Raw genomic sequence first — 21,552 nt, 5'->3', positions numbered from 1 at the left:
AAGGAAGAACACAGAGACCTACAGAACAGAAGAAACTATTGGATTTGGAATGTTATTGCAGTGGCCGAATTCCCCCCCCCCCTTAGATTATGCAAATCTAACAAGAGTGACATTGCTCCAGCTGAACTCACAAAATGTACCCTGCATGGGTCTTGGGTGCACTATGCTTTCAAACCAAAAGGCCTTTTTAATGTCTACATTTCTGTTTCTTTCGTCCCCCATTCTCCACCTTCATTTTTAGTATAAATATTCTTTTTCCACCCCCATCAATTTCTTGATTTACATAAACACAAAATAAAGAAATAAAAATGATACAAGAGTACTGCAGAAATCAAGAGCAATTGTCTTTCTATCATCAATCACCACCATTTCTTCTGTCTCTAAATTGGTTTTTATATCACAGGGCTGGATAACCTTATGTGCCCCCCCCATCTAGTCCAGCATCCTGTTCTCACAGTGGCCAACCAGATGCCTCTGGGAATCCTTTATTACAGCTCTGGGATAACAGAGTTTGGGGGTGCTCGAATTAGGAAATTAATGAATGGTAGAATTTAATATTTGGAGTATTGGAGAGAAGGTGCCAGCCAGGTATAGAAGTTGGTAAGAATGACCAAAGGTCCTGGAAGCAAGCCATTTCCATCAATGGAAACCATAATAGTGGCAAGAGGTACTCTACTGGTGAGAGGGAGGTTACAGGAAGCAAGATGTCACACAGAAAAAATGTGCCCTTTTGAAAAACAGGCATCTGCATAAGGGGAGCAAGCAGACAGAACAGGAGGAATTGCTTGGGAAAAGGGGTCTTGGGAAACAGAAAGGAAGTAGGAAGAACACCATGCACTGCTGTGAAGGCAGAACCAGAGGTGTAAGAAGGGGGGCAGGCCGCCCCAGGTTCCATGATGGAGGGGGTGACAAATTATCAAGAAGCAATTACTGCCCTACTAGGGCAGTTCATAAAAAACTTTTTTTTAAAAAAATGCCTCCTCCAAAGGTCTCCAACTCAACATCCAAAAAACCAAAGTGCTGCACCAACAAGCATAAAACAATTGCTCTGCAGTGACACAAATCCAACTCAATGGTGTACCGTTGGAAAGTGCTGATCACTTCTCCTACCTGGGTATCTATCTTTCCACAAGGGCCGACGTTGCTGCTGAAATCCAGCATTGCCTGAGCTCTGAGAGTGCAATTTTCTCCCAATTGAAGTGTTTGGGGATCGGGACATTCGCAGGGAAACCAAAATGCTTGTTTACAAAGCTATTGTACTACCAACCTTACTGTATGCTTGTGAAACATGGACCATTTATAAACACCATCTCTAACTCCTTAAAAGATTCCATCAATGGTGTCTCCCAAATTTTTTACATATCCCTTGGGAAGACAGGCAAACTAATGCCAGTGTACTGGAAGAAGCAAATATCATTTTGTTGCGGGTCCCTGCTATTCTTAAATTCCCAAATATCTATATAATAAAATTTCCAAAAAAATAATAAACATGTACCAAATACTTTCAGTGTTCCCCAGCTATTAAGGTTGTCCTTAAAGATGACTATAAAACTTCAACTGGTTCATAATGCAGCAGCCAGGTTGCTGATTGGGGTTCCATTATGGGTCCCCTGGCACCACCAAATTCTGTTACCCCTATCTGTAACATTATGGCAAAAAGAGGAAGGAGCAATATTGTGCTGTTGGGCCAAAGCTGGAATGATCCTGCATTTATTTCCCTCTGCCATGATGAAATCATGACATGTAGAGTGTTAATTGCAACATCTAATAAGGTAGATTAGGACTGTCAGTCAACATAGTTTTGTTTGGTTGTTGGTTGCAATCTTCGTTAGTTTTCTTCTTTGTTGTAAAATAATCAATTCAGTTCTGCTTTTAAGATATATTTAGAACAGGTATTTTGAGAGAACTTAAAAGATTTCTGTAAAATATGAAGATGCATTTCTTTGTGCAAATGAGAATAATTTGCTACATAGACTTTCTCCCATTGTCTATTTGCCTGCAATTTCCACCTCATTTACTCTCTTTTTTCCTGTGTCTCTACCCTTTTGTTTAGTCTTACATTTGGCATTCCTTTAATTTATATTTAGAGTTACCCGACACCTTTACATTAAAATCCACAATTCACATAATGCATGTTTCTCTGAGAGAAAGGATGCCTTAACGCTAATAACTGCAGATAGGATAGAAGGAGACAATAATCCTTGCTCCCCCTCCACCACCACCACATAGGTTCTGGAAAAGGGATTTCTAAACTATTGACAAGAGAGTCTTTTGAGGCATAGTGATACTGGTAGTCCCCAATTCTTACCATTCTAGGATGTGGGAGTGGATTTTTTTACAAAGCCTCCTTAGATGACCTGGTCAGTATGGGAACGTCCACTTCTACACCCCAGCTATCCCCAAGCTTTTGATATTGTAGATACCATATCAAGAGGGAGGCTGTTCTGTATGACAGGCCTTTAGTTTGGTGGCATCTGTCCTCTAGAACTTCTTCCCACTGCATATCAGACAGGTGCCATCTCCATTATCTCGTTGGTGCCTGCTGGAGGTCTTAGTTTTCCAATAAGCCTTTCCAAGTGCATATCTGTCTGTCTATCTATCTATCTATCTATCTATCTATCTATCTATCTATCCCAGTCTGGATTTAAACTTGTTTTTAAATCTGCTTTTGTTATTGGTGTTTTTCTTGTGAAATCATTTTGGAAATTATTCATAAATTAAGTGAAATATATACATAAAGGGCAAAGCTATTTAAAGGAAGAGGAAACTTTTGGGCATCTGACAATTGTGGCACAGGCATGCCAGAAGTGGGGGTAGGGCAAGGGGGGAGGGGCTGAGCAAAATCAACATTCTGCTTCACTGTCAGAGCAAGATTGGTTTCTCTTTTTTCATATTTGGCTCCCTCTACAAAAGAAAAGAGGGGGTGCTTCATGCAACCTTCCATTTATTCCACCATTTATTCTCCTTAGAACTGCACCAGCTGTTCTGTTTTATTCCCCAGGCAGGCCAATCTGCCCATTTTACTTAGCTTTTTAACAAAGCAGGGCGGGGGGATGGGGGACACAAAACAGAAACAATAATATGGTCAAAGACAGCATCCCACATTCACACACTTCCTTTATAAATCTTTTTTTTTTTTTTTTTTGGCCACAGTAAGGCACTGAGAAATCCCATCTGTTTTGGAGTGTTGTACCTGTTCGGCGGTTCTACCTAAGTCCACACCTGGCCCAAATATATATTCCTGGAGAACCAAACCCATATCTCTCTGTAGAATGCTCCCCACCCTTTCCTTTGTATAATTCCTGTCCAGAATACAACACATGGATTGCCTCAGCCACAAATCTGCCAATTCTGAGGGAAGGGAGACTTGGTTTTCAATCTACTTTGCTAAATTTTCGACTAATTGCTTTTTAGCACACTTCCTCCGCCAGTATCTTCACAGCTTAACATGGTCATTCCTCTGGGAGTCCCCCCCCCCCCCCAGAAAGAAAGTAAAATCTAAATACATTCCTGTGATGTAATTGCTATTGGCCTTTGTAACAGATACTTCCTCCCCCACCAACAACTGCTTTAATCAAAGTTTTAAGATTAATGAAAATCAGGAGGATAAACTGAGATTCTATAAACAGTTTAAGAAGCCAGAGAACTGAGCATGGTATAAACCATAAATAGTGTAGCTAGAAACCCCATTGTTCTAGGACAGTTCCCACTGTATTTTTCTCTATGAACATCAGATCTGGAAGGCACCCAAATGGTGCTCTGTGGTGGGTGGGCAAATCCATATGGAAGTATGGTGGACACACAAATGAACCACAATGGAAAGCAACTGGGTGTGACTGAAACACAATGTTTCATACCCAAAGAGCAGGTATGCTGGTGGCAGTGGGTGCAGTTTACTAGCTTTAGCTGGCACAGCAATAATGTGATGTCTTTCTTCCTGACAAAGGGCAGACCTTTCCATGATCATTCCAAACCCTAAAAAGGCAGTGGTGTTGCCCATCCCAAGTTCTCACATCCAGGAGATGGGAAAGTGGCCTGCCCTGGATGGCTGCAGTGCTTCATCTTTCCTACACCAACCTATTCACTCACCTCCATGCAATTCAAGTTTGCCTTTGGTTACCAGGCTACTAAAGAAAAACAAGTTAGGCTTAATCAGAGAATAATGCACCACTTCTCAATATGCATATTCTGAGCAAAGCAAAACAAAAAACAACACAGTTGTGTCACACTCCACAAGTGACAGGACACGTAAACTTTATATTTTCCCTTGAGAACATTCAGCAAGCTTCATGGTTCCTTTCTAGAATCACCTGGGATCTTCAAAAGCACACATCAGCTATCCTTGTTTAACTCCCAAGTCAATTGGGTATCATAAAAGGGATTCCAAGTTCTCCAGAAGATTTCTGCACAAACATCTTTTCATTTTGGCAAATCCAGCCTTGCCCCCAGTATGTCTCAATCTCATGACTCACCCAGAAATTTCAATCAAGTAGAACTGGGAAAGTCAACAACCAAAATTTCAGTGTTGATGTGTCCCATGTGTTATCCATTAAATGCACTTTATAGAGTGTTTCTCTGGAAACCCCAGTTCACTCCTCCCTGGAGGAAACTAAGGCCTCCAGAGGAAAACCTTGATGCAGAGTTTGCAACAGCGTGGAGATGAATTGCAATTGTGGAACACTTTGGAGATTTTGTGAAGAGTTGCAGGACTTTGCAAGCCACTGAACTCAGGACTTGGCATGTGGAGCCAAGCACAGACAGGACTTTGAATAAGCTCAGAGATGACTACTTGCAACATCTGTAAATAGTGTAAGTATAAAGAGTATATGTTAGTGTTGGCCTAGTAAAGATAACTGCTACACACCTGTTTCCTGAGGTGAGCTTAACCACTTTACTCAGCTTCTGTGGTGCGCACACACAACTCAAAACAAGAAATATAATATTGAGTACCGTAACTGGTCTGGGGAACTGAGGCAAATACAGCAACAGTTAAAAGATTAAGTGCCCATTTCTGAGCAGGCCCTAAGTTCCCTTGCACATCATCTCTACCCCCATCCCATTTCCTTTATCCCAAACTTCAGCAGAGGGTCACCCCAGAACAGGGGGAGAGATTAGTGCTGTCCTCTTAAACTTGCTCTCATAAGTGAAGTTTTAGAAACGGTTTTATGAGCCAAACTACCTATGGGTAGTCTTCTTGCATGGTTGAAAAGCCACTTCAGGAGGACAGGACTGAGAACATTGGGTGGGAAATGGGTAACTCTGGCCACATTTCTACCATCTAAAGTCACCCCTATCTACATAAGAACACAGGAAGGTGCCTTATATTAAGTCAGAGCACTGGTCCGTCTAGCTGAGTATCACCTGCAATGATTGGCAGTGGCTCTCCGGGGTTTCAGGACAGGAGCATTTCCATCTCTACCTGGATATGATGGGGATTGAACCTGGGACTTTCTGCATGTGAAACAGATGCTCTGAGCTACAATGCTTCTAGGGCCAAAATAGTGGCTTTTTGAAGATGAAAAGGTATGTCAAGCAACAGTCACAGGTGCTTCGTCATTTGCTATTATACTTCTATCCCACCCTTTCCTCCAAGGAGTACACCTTGGAGTACATGTTTCTCCTCTCCATGTTATCCCCACAAGAACCCTGTGAGGTAGTTGAGACTGAGAGGTGGTGACCAGCCCAAAGACACCCAGTGAGCTCATGGCTAAGTGGGGATTTGAACCCCAGTCTCAACAGTACTCTAACCCAGCACTCCCACCACAATGGCTCACATGCAGTGTTCACATGTAATGTGTAGTTTGACCCAATGCCAGCATAGCTGTCAGCTTGACACAGATAGAAAAAGACCCAGACAACCAGTCACAGATCTAATTTCCTTAGATCTACTGGAGACCTATTCCAAAAATACACATTTTTAACTGAATCATAAAACACTGCTTGCAGGAGCAGAGCAAAGTGACTGTGATTCTCCCAAAACAATTGTAATCTTCAGATTTAACTGTCAAGGCACAGGAGCTGCAGGTATCAATGCTCGAGAGAGACAGCGCAAAGAGTGCAATTATTATTCCCTGCTCTCCTATTTGAGTGCACTGGCTCCCAAGTACACCAAGGTCAGGAGAGAGATGTGGCAAAAAGGTTTTCCTTTTCATTAGGGAGCGGCAGGAATACCTCACATTGTAACGGCAAAAGGTCGTCACAGAAAAAAGACTGGCAAAGCAAAGATGAATGCAGCAGCTGAAGATCAGAAAAGAGCTGAATGAAATTACAAGTAGTGAAATCAACATGCATCTCTCTTAACCAAATTATCTCTTCATTCCTAGAGTCCCACTGAGCATCTCATAGATATTTCAATTCACATCCTCTCTTCATTAGCAAATATTAACTGCCTGAGGGTGTCAAGAGTTAAAAGAGTATATACTGCATTTCTATTTCCTCCTTTCTTCCAAAGGGCTTAGGGCAGTGTGTCCACAGCTCTGTTCACCACTCCTTTTATCCTCACAAAAACCCTTGTAAGATAGGATAGTCCAGTGGTTCCCAAACTGGGTGGCACTGCCCCCAAGGGATGAAGGGGTGGTGGGAATATTGGGGGCTGCTAATAAGTAAGAGGGACGCGGGTGGCGCTGTGGTCTAAACCACCGAGCCTCTTGGGCATGCCAATCAGAAGGTTGGTAGTTCAAATCCCCACGACGGAGTGAGCTCTCATTGCTCGGTCCCAGTTCCTGCCAATCTAGCAGTTCGAAAGCACAAAGTGCAAGTAGATACATAGGTCCTGCTCCAGCAGGAAGGTAAACAGTGTTTCCGTGCGCTGCTCTGGTTTCACCAGAAGTGGCTTAGTCATGCTGGCCACATGACCCGGAAAAACTGAGGACAAACGTTGGCTCCCTCAGCCAGTAAAGCGAGATGAGCGCCGCAACCCCAGAGTCGTCAGCGACTGGACTTAACTGTCAGGGGTCCTTTACCTTTTTAATAAGTAAGAGGGGCAGCAGGGGGAGCTGGAGGTGCACATTACTATCAGGCTCTGCAAAGCTGGCATTCCCAGAGCAGAGTTTGTACTCCCGGCAGCAAATCCAATGGGAAGATACTATGCAAATGTGAAATGTATGCACCATCTTTGCCGACTTACCATGGAAGCAGTCCTCAGTAAGAAATACCCATAGGCTTGTTTAGAAGCATTCCCTTCTCCCCAGCTGGTCTCTAACACTCCTAGGAACAGTGCTAGGAACACAGGAGATCTGCAAACAACATCAAGAGAAGGAATGGATTAAGAACAAATAATGCAAAGGCTTGGGTGGGTGAAGCAACATGAGAGAGATCAGCACAACGGAACAAAAGCAGTTTGCAATTAGTGACTGCTTCAAGCAAAGAGGCAAAGCCCCAGCTCCATGATAACAGAATCTGTGATCTTCTCATTCTAACTTCTAAAACACTCACTTGGTTTGTTGATTTGTTTAGGTTAGAAAGCAGACAAAGAGAATCAAACATAAAAGCCTCAGTAGTGAGCCTTCTTTGGGCAGAAATGGGCATGATGGTATGCCACTGAAAATGGCAGCCCTGTGTTGGGTTCTCCCTCTCTTCATGTAGAATAGGTGCCATGGACTGGAAAGACATGCACGCAGGCACAGTCTCCAATTGCTTGGAACAAGCCCTGGAAAGGAGGGGACTTAGCTAAGGGGAGGTGGGGACTTTCAGTTTTGGAGTCAGACCCACTCCATTTAATGGAGTCAGACCCACAGGGAATGAGCTTCTGTGCTCATTAGACCTGATGCTCAGCCAAGTCTGATTGTGTTTTTGCTGCTGAGGAGTAAATTCCAACTTTGAACTATGCGTGATTTACTGACTGACACACTGTGACAGTAGACTGATCCAGGTAGTGAAATCAAGACATGGTGCCTTTTTTAACACTCTACATTGCTGGTGTTGTGACCTGCCACCTGTGCTGCTTACTTGCTCACCTGCCTGCTCTGTCATCACCCTGGAGTTGCTGTGGCCACCTATTGGCAGACACGCGAGCTACAGCATGGCAGCTTTACAACAGCAGGATAAGGTGGTATAGAAATACTTTTATAAATAAACAACGCACTTAAGGTTGTGAACTGAGGCCTGATGTCACAGCATGGGAAGCTGGCATGTACAGACACTGTGGGTTAAAGACACAATTCTGTCATATACACAAGATCTGCTCTCAGGAATCTACATATGCTGCATTTCATACCCTCCCAAAATTCTGAATTCTATCATACGCAAATTAAACACATGCTCACTTTGCAGTTCCCATTAGCATGAAGAGAGAAAGCAGAGGACTGCATATGATGTTTTAAATGCATTATACAAATGTGACACTAGATGGTGATGGTGAGCTTATGGCAAATTTTCATAGCTTTTTGTGTGTGTCTAGATTCCACCATAATCAGCCATCATTGCAGGGGTTGGACTAGATGACCCTTCTGGGTCCCTTCCAGCTCTACAATTCTATGAGTCTATGAAAGGGGGAGTACCATTGTAACTCAGGTCCTTGTTGGGGGATTCCCATGGACCTTTGGTTGACCACTGTGGGAACTAACTAGATAGGGTTTAGTCTGACTCAACAGGGCTCTTCTGGTGTCTTTAAATGGGAGCATGAAGCAAGTAAGGGTCTCAAGGGTCAGTGCTAAGGCAGTTAAGGCAGAGAACAGACAGGGGGCTACTCAGAAAGGCCACTGTTGCCTAGGCAAAGTTCCAGTCTGAGCAGGAGGCCCTTGTAGTCCTTCCTGTTAAGGAAAGCCAGTGGCTGACCTAGATGGACGTAGTCACTCCAACACCTGGAAACCCTTCCACTACCCAGGGAGATGTTCCAACTTGCAGGTAGGTATAATGCCTCGCCACACAGGGCACTCGAGGAGGGAGATTCAGACTTCCCAGTTCTTCCAGCAGCTTTAGACAGCTGCTATCTTTGGAAATAAACCAGAATTTGCAAAGCTGAATTTCTCAAAGCGCCATTTAACGAGCCAGACACTAAATTCTGTGTGCGGTGTGAGAATGGCCACAAGAAATACATGCAACCCTCTCTGCAGCCCATGAAAACACTGCTTAGTTCTGAATGTGTTTTATTTCCTCAATAACCTGGGGAGTTCAAGGCATCACTTTTGTTCTACGGAGGAGTAGTTCAAGTACAGATGTAATGTTTGAGAGATCTATTCAGATAGTGGGATACAAAGCTGAGCTCCAGTTTAAATGCAGCCCTCTTAGCTTAAAAATGGAAAGGAAGAAAAAAGAAACCTAGCACCTTACCTAGGGCTGCTATATTTAAAAGGGGTGTGTGAGAGAAAGATTTGGGGATGTTTTGTTCCTGTAAAGAGGGGGTCCTGCATTCCTGATCCTGCCATTGTGGAAACCAAAATATGAAAAGGCAGCTCTTGAAATCCCAATTATTTAGCCCATTGGACTTATTGGTGGGAGAAACAGAAGGAACATAAATGGCAATTGTGCATTATAAAGCAGCAAGTGCTTGTTTATTGTTAGAAGGGGGGGTGCTGCCTCCTCAAAATAAAATGCATTTGCCAATTTTTACTGTGTATGGAAATGAAAAACAGGTTTAAAAGAGGGAGACAGAGCAAGAGAGAAAGAGAGAAAGAGCAATAAACCAAAAGTGCCTAATTATTTATACAAGCATCTTAATCAAAATGAGGAAACCTGCAGTGTAACTTTCTATGTTGATTGATAAAGCTGGCTCCCACCCTCCAAAAAAAAGGAACTACACCAGGTGCCCTAATTAACAATCCTGGAGAGGATTTCTGTGCACAAACACAGACAGACACGGCTTTATGAACACCTTTTGCACTCCTATGCTGTGTACTCCCATTAACCCTCTGCGCTGCTCTATTTACAAGTCATTTCCACTGTGCATATTTCCCAATGCCTCGGAGAGCAGGCGCAGCTGTAATGCAGCACTCAGAGGCAAAATAACTGCTAACTGAATGCAGGGCTGGTTGGATAAATTCTTCTTTGGGGAACTTCCTCTTGTCCCACTATGTCTTCCAGTGAGAGAAGGAGGGTGCAGAAGGGTGTGGAAAGCAGGCTGCTTCGACTCAAGCATGCTACATGAGGACATCATTGGCATTAATAGATGTTTGCATTAGATTTCAGGGAGTCTTTTCGCTGCTCCACACTAAGAAAGCAAGCTTTACCAATGTATTTTGTCTTGTGTTACAACATGGGCTTCAACTGATCAAACTGCTGCCCGACATAACATATGTGACCAAACTGCCTAATGATGAGCTATCATCTTTTCTGACAAATCAGTGCACATACCTTTTGAAAGCCTTTCACTGCAGCATCAATGCCTTGCAGCAGGCACTGCATGCATGTGTGAGAGGGAGAGAGGGAGACCCTGTAGGATTTTTATTCCAGCTTCTTTCTCAAAAGGATTGGGGTAGCAGAGAGAGGTTTTCAGTCTTTCCTCTCTGCAGACAAACACTCTATTAAAATACATTAAAAGCTACTGCCTACTAATTTGCTTCTGCCTTTAAAGCATTCTTTTTTAAAAAAAGTCAACACACAGAAATTTCAACAGCTGGCACAGAAGTGCTAAAGTAACAGTTATTTGTCTAGCAGCAACACTGGGGAAAGGGCATGGTAATAACATAATGCACAATTGCAGGGGGGGAGGGGAACCTCTATAAATTTCATTATGGACCAAAAATATCTACTTCCAGCTTAGCACATCAAGGATGTCACAAACACCTTGTATAATCTCTTCCATCAGCAGCACTAAACCTCTCCAAACCTCTCATTTGGCAAGCCATTATATCTCTGCTGCTCCCCAAACCCCACCCCACCCAAAAATCAATTTGTTCATTATAATTACTTTATTAGTGCAGATGCTTTGATGACTTGATTCCTTTACCAACTGGCATTCAATGTTAGTCCTACTTAGAGTAGACACAATGAAGTTGATTCATTATTTTCATTTATTTATTTTTTAATTGATATTTATTAAGTTTTCATAGTATAATATAAACCAAACATAACAAAAAAACAACAAGACAACAACAACAAAGATACAATAAAGAAAAAAAAAAAAACACCTTAACACGTAACAAGAAATTAACACATAATATAACACGGTTAAAAGCAACTTCACTTTTCAAAATAGATCTTGCATTAGCTTTTTCCTGGACTTCCCCGTACCTCCCTCCTTTGTATTCCATTTCCATTGTTCGATCAGCAAATCCTTTCCCTCTTTTACTTTCATCTCCCTTCTTATCTTAATATTTTGGCTTTACCCTTCCCTCTCTTTTACACTATTTTTTCCATTTACTTCTTCGTTTTTTACAGAGAGCCCCTTAATCAAAATCCAACATCGTTCTAACATTCATTAATTTTACAATATTTCTGTAAATAATCCTTAAATTTCTTCCAATCTTCTTCCACCTGATCTTCTCCCTGGTCTCGAATTCTGCCGGTCATTTCTGCCAGTTCCATGTAGTCTATCACCTTCATCTGCCATTCTTCCACGGTGGATTCATTATTTTCATTGGGTCTTCACTGAGTAGAATTTAATTTAATCGTATAGGCTATAAATTGTATAGGCTATAAATTGTATAGAGGAAACAGCAGAATATCTTTATCCTCTGTTTCCAACCTTTCTTGAGGACCATTGCTTTTCTCCCAAGAAGCAGGTGTCTTTTAATTTCGTGGCTGCTGTCACCATCTGCAGTGATCATGGGGCCCAAGAAAGTAAAATCTCTCACTGTCTCTATTTCTTCCCCTTCTATTTGCCAGGAGGTGATGGGACCAGTGGCCATGATTTTCATTTTTTTGATGGTGAATATGGTCTGAAGCTCAACATCAAAAAAACGAAGATCATGGCCACTGGTCCCATCACCTCCTGGCAAATAGAAGGGGAAGAAATGGAGGCAGTGAGAGATTTTACTTTCTTGGGCTCCATGATCACTGCAGATGGTGACAGCAGCCACAAAATTAAAAGACGCCTGCTTCTTGGGAGAAAAGCAATGACAAACCTAGACAGCATCTTAAAAAGTAGAGCCATCACCTTGCCAACAAAGGTCCAAATAGTAAAAGCTATGGTTTCCCCAGTAGTGATGTATGGAAGTGAGAGCTAGACCATAAAGAAGGCTGATCGCCGAAGAATTGATGCTTTTGAATTATGGTGCTGGAGGAGACTCTTGAGAGTCCCATGGACTGCAATAAGACCAAACCTATCCATTCTTAAGGAAATTAGCCCTGAGTGCTCACTGGAAGGACAGATCCTGAAGCTGAGACTCCAATACTTTGGCCACGTCATGAGAAGAGAAGACTCCCTGGAAAAGACCCTGATGTTGGGAAAGATGGAGGACACAAGGAGAAGGGGATGACAGAGGACGAAATGGTTGGATGGTGTACGCGAAGCTACCAGCATGAGTTTGACCAAACTGCGGGAGGCAGTGGAAGACAGAAGTGCCTGGCATGCTCTGGTCCATGGGGTCACGAAGAGACGGACACGACTAAGCGACTAAACAACACAATGCAATACAGTACAAGCTTTAATATTTGTAATTTCCAAACTACTTATTTAAAATGCCTTTCTGGGTTAACACACATACCACATGAGTATCCTCTCTTTTTTAAAGTCAGTGTTTAGCTGCTAACCTAAAATGTGATTTTTCAGGGGGAATAATTCACACACAAGGTGAATTCCTTCATTAACAGCATACCTTCTATGAAATTTAGAAACATTTAAAACAAGTAGGTTAATGAAGCAACAATATGCTTACTAGCTGAGTGAGGAAACAGCTATTTGGAACTCATTTTTAAGGCAGAGAAATTGTGCGCACAAATTTATAGGAAGACAGGAGGCTGCTACGGCCCTTGCCTATTGATGTAGAACAGAGTCATTGTTTAAAATGAAAACACAGAAAACCCCATACACTTCCAAACTTATGGATAATTGCTTTGGAGAGACAGAGGTCACATTTTCCACAAGCTAGTGTAAAGGACAATATCTGGATGCACAATATATGGAGTTGCCTTGCAGTGGACATTATTCTCACATTGATCTCATTTCCCATTTCCCTTTTAAAACTCTCTTCCAAAGTCCAACAATTCAAGGGGGGGTGAAAAAAAGGAAGGAAGGAAAACAACTGAGCATGGCCAGGTATAAAGTAAAGAGATGAAAGTGTGTGTGTCTTTGTTCTCTTAAAAAAAGTTCTCTTCCAAGCCAAGCTGCCTATACAGTATCAGGTAAAGGGGAGAAAGAGACACAAAAGGGTAACAGAAAGAGTGAAATGGTGACCATTTACCCAGTGCCAACATACAGCCGTTACAGATGACCTCGAGAGAATGCAGCCTAAACAACAATTTTAAACCCCCATTTTTAATTCAAACGCAATGCTTCTTCCCCAGGACTGATGGTGGCAGGCTTCTCAAGGTTTAACACACAAACATACTCCCACGGAAAGTTTGCATTAAATCTGGAAGAAAAGGTGCCACCAATTATGGTACATTTTAGAAGGTATGAAAAATGTGAGTTGGGGGGTGGCAACGAAACAACGGATAGTATTATGCAACAAGCGCTTGCTTTATTTTTATTTTATTTCTAAAAGCAATGTTAACTCCATAAGAACCTGCTTGTTTTAGAAACTGGAGCTGCAGAGGGTAAATGGGGACAGTGCTTTTAGCGAAGCTACAAAGCCCTGCAATTTGAAGTTGTTTTCTCAGAAAGGACACAATAAAAGCTGCAGCTGGAGCTAAGAAGAGTAAACCCTGATCATAATGGCAGAGGTTCAGTTGCTTCTTCATGGTTGCTGCATTAAATCTAACAAATTGCGCTCCCGAGATTACCCGACATCAAGGTCTCTATTCCCAGCGTCCAGTTTCAAGACTGTTTCTCACTGACTTACATACACAAGAAATCCAGCGCACCTTCTACTTCATAACTTGCAATGCTACCAAGTTGCAAAAAGGAAAACGTGTTTTGCAGACACAGCCCAGCAAAATTCAGTATGTTCAAGAATAGAGGTCTTATGAACCAGGAGCAGGTAAGGATAGCAAGGCTCAATGCATACCAATGAAGAAATGGGGAGAAACAGTACACACTAACTGCTCCCAGACTGCAAGGCAGCAAAAGCAATTATTATCTATCAGAATAGAAATTAGGCTCATTTTCTCCTAAGGCTTAAGCAAAGTTCCAGTTCAGAAAAGTCTATCAACACTGACTCAAGACAACTCAGACAATCTTCCAAAGCAACAGCTGCCAACCTGGTGCCCTTCAAACATTTTAGACAAAAACTACCAAATAACCACACCAACTTGTAGAACATACATTTATAAATAATGATTAGATTCTAAATATAATAATTAAATAATTAGATTAAATAATTTAGCAGTATAGCATGAGCCTGTTACCAAATATGAATAAAATAAGAAACTTAAACAGCATAACTTCTTACTGGCATACCTTGGCCCCTCAGAGAGATGTTGCTCAAGGAGATGATCAGGAAAGAAAGTAAGAAAAATGCGGCAAAAGCGGGCACAGCTGTGGTGTTAGCCGTACCATGTAACTGGTAGCTAATCAGAAGGCGCTGCTAACTTTTTAAAACTCCCAGCTGGTGACGCCCACTTGACTTTCGAATTGAGGAATGCATTACCAATTAGCACACTGGTCAGAGTTGGCCTTGAGACCCTGATAAGGCAAATGCAGATGCTAAGGTCTGAAAATTGTTTTCTTGTGATCTTCCCAGTAAGGCTAAGCTTCTGACTGAATGTAAGTTTGATATGCAGACTTGGTACAATAGGGAGTTGTAGTTCAAAACATTTGGAGAGTAGGAAGCTGCCCAAAGCTTCTCAAAACCATATCTCACATGTTCCCACTTCCCCTCTTGCAGGTGGCTTCCCTCTTACAAAACGAGCTCTGCTGGATCAGAACCAATACTCTTCTAGTCTAGTGTACTATTCTCATAGTGGCCAGCCAGATGATTCTGGAAAGGACACTAGCTGGACATAAGCACAACAGTCCTTTCCCACTCACGTTTCTCAACAGGCGGCATTCAGAGGCATAGTGTCTCTATGTTGGGGGTTATCATGAAATCTTCTGGTTAGCAAAGTTAATAGTTGTAGCTATGCCATATGTGAAGAACTACTTCCTTTTGTCTGACCCCCAGTCAGTTTCACTAGATGAGCACAAGTTCTAGAATTATGAGAGAGCTCTAAACCATATTCTGCCATGGGATCCAAATCAGTGAACTATGTCTAGCACTTGCCTTCCAAAAAACCACCATCTGAAGTGGGACTGGAGAAAAAGAGCTATAAAATGAATGAATGAATGAATGAATGAATGAATGAATTATGAAAGAAATAGTTCTAAGACCAAGAGCTTAGCAGGAGGATGTGATTAGTTGTTAACGAGAAGCATTTGGAGCATGCCCCATGCAACAAGGTTGGAAGAAGCACCTTTGCAATTTGCCCAAGTTCCTCATGTGGCTTTAATGAGCATAGGAAAGGGTGTTGCATGCAGCCATTTGTGGCTAATGGGCCTGGGAAAGTGGCTATAGGGATGCATAACTCACAGGTGAGTGTGCCTAGGATTGCAGATTTGGCTGCCTTCTCCGAGTTTCTGTAAAATTAACCAATTGGGCCAGGCATAGGCAAACTCAGCCCTCCTGATGTTTTTGGCCTACAACTCCCATGATCCCTAGCTAACAGGACCAGTGGTCAGGGATGATTGGAATTGTAGGAAACCTCTGGAGGGCCGAGTTTGCCTATGCCTGAATTGGGCATTGGAGGCAACTTTCCTCTGTGTGTTGATGGGCATGCAATGCAAGTCACAATGAAAGGCTTGTTTTGAACTATATATTGTAAGATAATAATGTGTTTTTTAAAAACTGAATCTATTTAAAAGTTAAAAATTGGGAAAGGAGTACGACAAGGCTGTATATTGTCTCCCTGCTTATTTAACTTATATGCAGAATTCATCATGTAAAAGGCTGGGCTGGATGAATCCCTACCCGGAATTAAGATTGCCGGAAGAAATATCAACAACCTCAGATATGCAGATGACACAACCTTGATGGCAGAAAGTGAGGAGGAATTAAAGAACCTTTTACTGACGGTGAAAGAGGAGAGCGCAAAATATGGCCTGAAGCTCAACATCAAAAAAACGAAGATCATGGCCACTGGTCCCATCACCTCCTGGCAAATAGAAGGGGAAGAAATGGAGGCAGTGAGAGATTTTACTTTCTTGGACTCCATGATCACTGCAGATGGTGACAGCAGCCACAAAATTAAAAGACGCCTGCTTCTTGGGAGAAAAGCAATGACAAACCTAGACAGCATCTTTGCCAACAAAGGTCCGTATAATAAAAGCTATGGTTTTCCCAGTAGTAATGTATGGAAGTGAGAGCTAGACCATAAAGAAGGCTGATCGCCGAAGAATTGATGCTTTTGAATTATGGTGCTGGAGGAGACTCTTGAGAGTCCCATGGACTGCAAGAAGACCAAACCTATCCATTCTTAAGGAAATCAGCCCTGAGTGCTCACTGGAAGGACAGATCGTGAAGCTGAGGCTCCAATACTTTGGCCACCTCATGAGAAGAGAAGACTCCCTGGAAAAGACCCTGATGTTGGGAAAGATGGAGGGCACAAGGAGAAGGGGATGACAGAGGACGAGATGGTTGGACAGTGTTCTCGAAGCTACCAGCATGAGTCTGACCAAACTGCGGGAGGCAGTGGAAGACAGAAGTGCCTGGCGTGCTCTGGTTCATGGGGTCACGAAGAGTCGGACACGACTAAACGACTAAACAACAACAAATTTAAGAGATATATTTAGGCCTATTTTAATTATCTATTTTAAAATTTATTTCACTTCATTTATCTGTTGGAGATCTGTACATGATCCCTTCACACATTTTTTCCTCACAACAATCCTGTAATGTAGGTTATACTGAGAGGCTGAAAAAGGCTCAAAGTGACAGTGTGAGCTTTATGGGAATGCTGTGATTTGAGTCTGAAATCTTAGTGCAGAGGTTTCCAACCTTTTGGGTCCACGGCTCCCTTGATCAGCTACATTCTTTCTGTGGCACTCCTGTGGGGCTCAGGAGCCCAGTTAAGTCACCTCTTGCCTGCAGAGCAGACAGCCTCTCACACTTTTTTCGAACATCCTGCCTTGCTGAGTATTCCCTCAGCCTCCTCTCCTCTCTTCTTGGGAGTCATCAGGGCAGCCATTGATTACTGATAACTGATTATATGGATAGCATAGGGGTAGCCCTTCTTCCTTGCCTCAACTGAAGAATATTGTTTAGGGCACCCTGAAATAATTGGATGGAGGAATGTTTTTAATTGTCAATTGTTTTTAGAATGTTTTTAACAGTAGCTGCTTTCTGAGGTTTTATAATTACAGTTGTTTTTAGCAGTGCTTCTTTCCCAGGGAATGCAGGGGGATGCATATCCCTAAACATTTTGTGAATCTAAGTTTGGTCACATTGAGGGGCAGTATTTCAATGAGTAGGAAAATGAAAGTACCCCTAAGCTTTTTTTCTTTCTTTTTTTAGAATGTTAAATCTGATTTAGAATGTCCTTTGCTTTGATTTTTTTCCAAATTGTATATCTGTTTGCCACCCTGGGCTTCACTAGGAGGAAGGATGGGATACAAATTCCTATGATGATATAGTGTGTGCTGCTATAACAGGTCACTGGGTCTTTGGAGAAGAAGAAGAGGGAGGCAGAAGCAGCAGTGCCAGGCACTTGCAAGACTGAGAAATGCAGGCTGCACAACAGGACACCCCCTCCTCATTTAGAGCATTTTTGCAGGCATCTGATGCTCATTTTTGGAGTGCCCCTATTCAAACGCTTGTGATGCTATTTGTTTTGCCTGCAGTAGTAAATAGCTACACAAGTGACACATCTTTGGGGGCATACTGTTAGCAGGATTTATTCCCCCAGCTTCCATATTTGCTTTTGTAAGGGCAAATATTAATCAGACACACCCCTACAGCTAAAGGGGGCGGGGCAGGAGGGATTTGAAAAGTCTGCTGTCTTACTGCATCATTTCATAGATCTGTCTGCACTAAAGGAATCAGACTCAAATCCTCAGGTCAGCCCTAAACTGTCGTTTTTCTTCCTAGTGCTTTGAGGAGTAAAAATAGTCCACAGCGAGTTTTCCAACTGTCAGGCGGCTTTCCTGTGGAAGTGCAAGCAGTTGCCAGGGGAACTACGAGGTTCCCCCAGGTCATGTTATAACAACCAGCTCTAAACAGGCAGCATCACAAATGCTACCACTGCTGTAGCAATCTTGGGATTACCGGAAGCTGGACCTGGACTACAGAACCTGCAGCCTAAGCACGTGCTTCCTTTGAATGTTACAAGACTTAAAAGTATCGCACCTAGTTGACAAAAGTCTGAGGGCTGACTGATAAGTACAAATAAGTAGAAACAGGTAGCAATGCTTTTCCTGGAGTGTATGGGGCAGCAGCAATAGAGGAAGCCGCTCCGCTGCCTGGGACGGTGCACCAAGGGGCAGGGTGCACCATGCGGCCTCCAGAATCTGCCTGCTTCCTCCCACTCAGCCGCCCTACAGCTGGGGGGAAGGCAGCGGGCAGACCGTTTGGGCAGCGCAGAGCCTGCGCATGCCCAAGCCACCGCGTCTCTCCCAGGGGTGACGTGTGGCTCGGGCGTGCTGCAGGCCCCATGGTGAGCACCACCCAGCATTTTATTACCCCCTTCTGTGGTGGCACCCGGGGTGGCCAGCCCCCACCGCACCCCCTTTCCTCTGCCCCTGTGGTGCAGGTGAGGGGTTGCATGTCTGAATGCTTCCAGGATGGGGAAACAACAGCTCATTGTACACAAATAGCTGGCCCTAAAGAAACAAGGTTCTCCCTCACAATGCTATTTTCTGTGTATCATTTTTACATGGTGTATAAATGAATATATAATAACAATTAAAATGGGCCTGCCCTCTGTATAGAGATGAAGAGAGAAAAATCTGATCATTCCTGATCACATGGAGAAGAAAGGTTTTATATTTGTTGGAAACTACTTTCAGTGGTTGGGGCAACCCAGACAAATGACTGGAGTACAAATAATGGTGGTGGTGGTGATCCCAAACCCAGATATTTCCAACAGTAATTCTGTGTCAGACAAGGCCTACATAGCTATAGGGCAGTGGGACTCTGCCTAAGAGATCTTAGGGACCCAAGTGGGTCTAAGGTCCATCCTGAGACCCCATCTATAAACAGACAAAATACTGGGGAAACAGGGCTCTGCAAATCACCTTGGATTCCACTCCTGGGTGGTCCATGAATGTTTTGAACCCCTCAAAAAAGTTCTTTACTCCATCACATCTACAGCTGGACAAAAGTCCCTTTCTCCCATGGCACTTCCTGGCAGTGAGGGAAAGAGTGATTCTTCTAGAGGCCATACAACCCAGAATGCTGCAGTAATTCAAGGCTGTGAGCAGCACTAATATGACAGAGAGCAGATGGAATGAGGCCTTAGGACAGATCCAAAGAGACATATAATCATAACCTCCCCTCCCCCCCCCCATGTAGATAATCTCTCTCTCTCTCTCTCTCTCTCTCTCTCTCTCTCTCTCTCTCTCTCAGTAGAGTGTGAGATAAAACACAGTAACAGGAAAAAACCCAACTTTACACCAAATCAGACTATTGGTCCATCTAGACTGCCTACATTGGCTGGCAGTGGTTCTCCAAGTTCCAGGCATGTATCTCTCCCATCTCTGCCTGGACATGCCCAAAACAAGGGACCTTCTGCATGCAAGGCAGATGCCCTACTGCCAATCTCTTCCCAGGGATGAGGCAGAAATTCAATTTAGTTCACATTTAAAGGCTAAACTACAGTTCTCACACTTTCCAAAACAATATGTGAACCATGACTATGTGAACAATATGTAAACATAGAACCGTCCTTCAAAAATCACCCTAATCTGAATTTTGCAATGCAGTTCTCCTGCCAAGTGGCATGCACACAAAAATGTATTACTGGAGTAAAAGTGCACACTAAATTCATATACTGGTGAGAATAACATACCAAAGTGCAATATAAGGGAGAACTGCTTTGCAGAAATGTGTATATTAGGTAAAATTGATTTTTAAATAGTTTATTAGACAGAATTCATACAGGCAAGGATACGCAATTGTGTAACTAAATCAGTAGCAAAGTTTGTATCCCAAGCTATTTGCAATACCTACACATCCAAACTCACACCCACAAAGGGTTTTCAAAGCAGCTTACAAAAAAAAATATGCACAATGCAATCCCATCCAAGTGTAGTATCAATAACAGAAATAGCAGGATGTCACAAAGGTGCCAGGTTGATTCAGGCTCAATAAACACACGAGACGTATCCGGCTGTGTTCTTAGATAAATAAGGTATACTATTCATTGTATCAAATTTCAAAAGAAGTAATTCATAAAGTTCAACAAACGAACAAAGCAGAAGACCCAGTGGATCAGATCATTCTCTAGTCGGTTCATGCATAAGGTCCATCTGTGTAATGGTGTCTATTCCACCTGTTTGTTCATAAAGTCCAAACAATCCACATGAGAGGTTGTTACAGTTCCACAAAATCCTTTCCAGAATATTTGCCTTGTTTCGTCGTCCTGGGCTTCATCAGTAGTTATAGCACATATGTGATATTACAGGACAGTGGATCTTATGGCATGGTAGTAGCTGTATATTACATATACTGTATGTAATATCACATATGTGCTTTAGCTACTGATGAAGCCCTACTGATCTTTGTCTGATCTTGTGGTGTTTAGTGTTACTGGCTTTTGCCGCAATAAAACTTGAAACATAGTGCATATCTGCAGAAACTACTGATGAAGCCCAGGACAGCGAAACAAGGCCAATATTCTGGAAATCCTTGTCTAGACTCTGTGAAAGGACCACTGATACAATGAATAGTATACCTTATTTATCTAAGAACACAGCCAGTTACATCTTGTGTGTTTATTGAAGATGCTTTACGTGACCATAGGTCTGTTTGTTGTTGTTTTGTTAAGGTTGATTCAGGCAGCATTTCCTGCCTTGGTCCCCTCATAGTACTCAGGCAGCAGGCCCAACAAGGACCTGGAGTAAAGTCAGTCCATGATAGAGGCAAGCTATAAAGATTCACAAATAACACTTGCTGAGGAGTACTGGTTTTAATTTTGTCTCAGTGCTGTTTAGATTTTTAATAAAGAAGGATGCATTGTTGGTATTTTTCATGTATTTTTTCATTTGTTTTCCTCTTGCTGCATGGAATCATTTTAAAAAATAAATAAATTTGAAAGTCAAGATTGAAATGAACAAACTTGAATATCTGAATCAGTCATTTGTGCAGCAAGATTTGGGTATAATTCATTGTGTTTTGGTGGTGAGCATTCTGATAATGGGACCTGTGTGTACTGCTCCCCCCCCCCCCATGCTAGGGAGGCACAATGATTTCATTCAGTCTGATTTTCAAACAAACAAACCCGATTTCAATGGAACCCTCCTGTTTTCACACCTGTAAATTTTCTAGTACAGTTCTAACCTCAACAAAATATATCAAGGAGCGAGCATTTTAGGAAGAACTGCAT

At 42.6% G+C, this 21,552-nt stretch overlaps 1 protein-coding gene across 2 annotated transcripts in view; it reads right to left on the bottom strand.

The window, feature by feature from the left end:
* NEXMIF (neurite extension and migration factor) overlaps positions 1–21,552 on the bottom strand; it is a 207,942-nt gene that overhangs the window by 86,696 nt on the left and 99,694 nt on the right. For both annotated transcript variants that reach the window (XM_083423392.1, XM_083423393.1), the window contains exon 2: positions 7,127–7,235. The gene's annotated coding sequence lies outside the window, so the exon portion shown is untranslated. The remainder of the gene's footprint in view (positions 1–7,126; positions 7,236–21,552) is intronic.

The sequence above is a fragment of the Podarcis tiliguerta genome (assembly GCF_965153285.1).
Source record: "Podarcis tiliguerta genome assembly, chromosome: Z".
In the NCBI taxonomy this organism is placed as follows: domain Eukaryota; kingdom Metazoa; phylum Chordata; class Lepidosauria; order Squamata; family Lacertidae; genus Podarcis; species Podarcis tiliguerta.
Note: the sequence above shows the minus strand (reverse complement) of the source record. Positions and strands in the feature narration are given on the sequence as shown.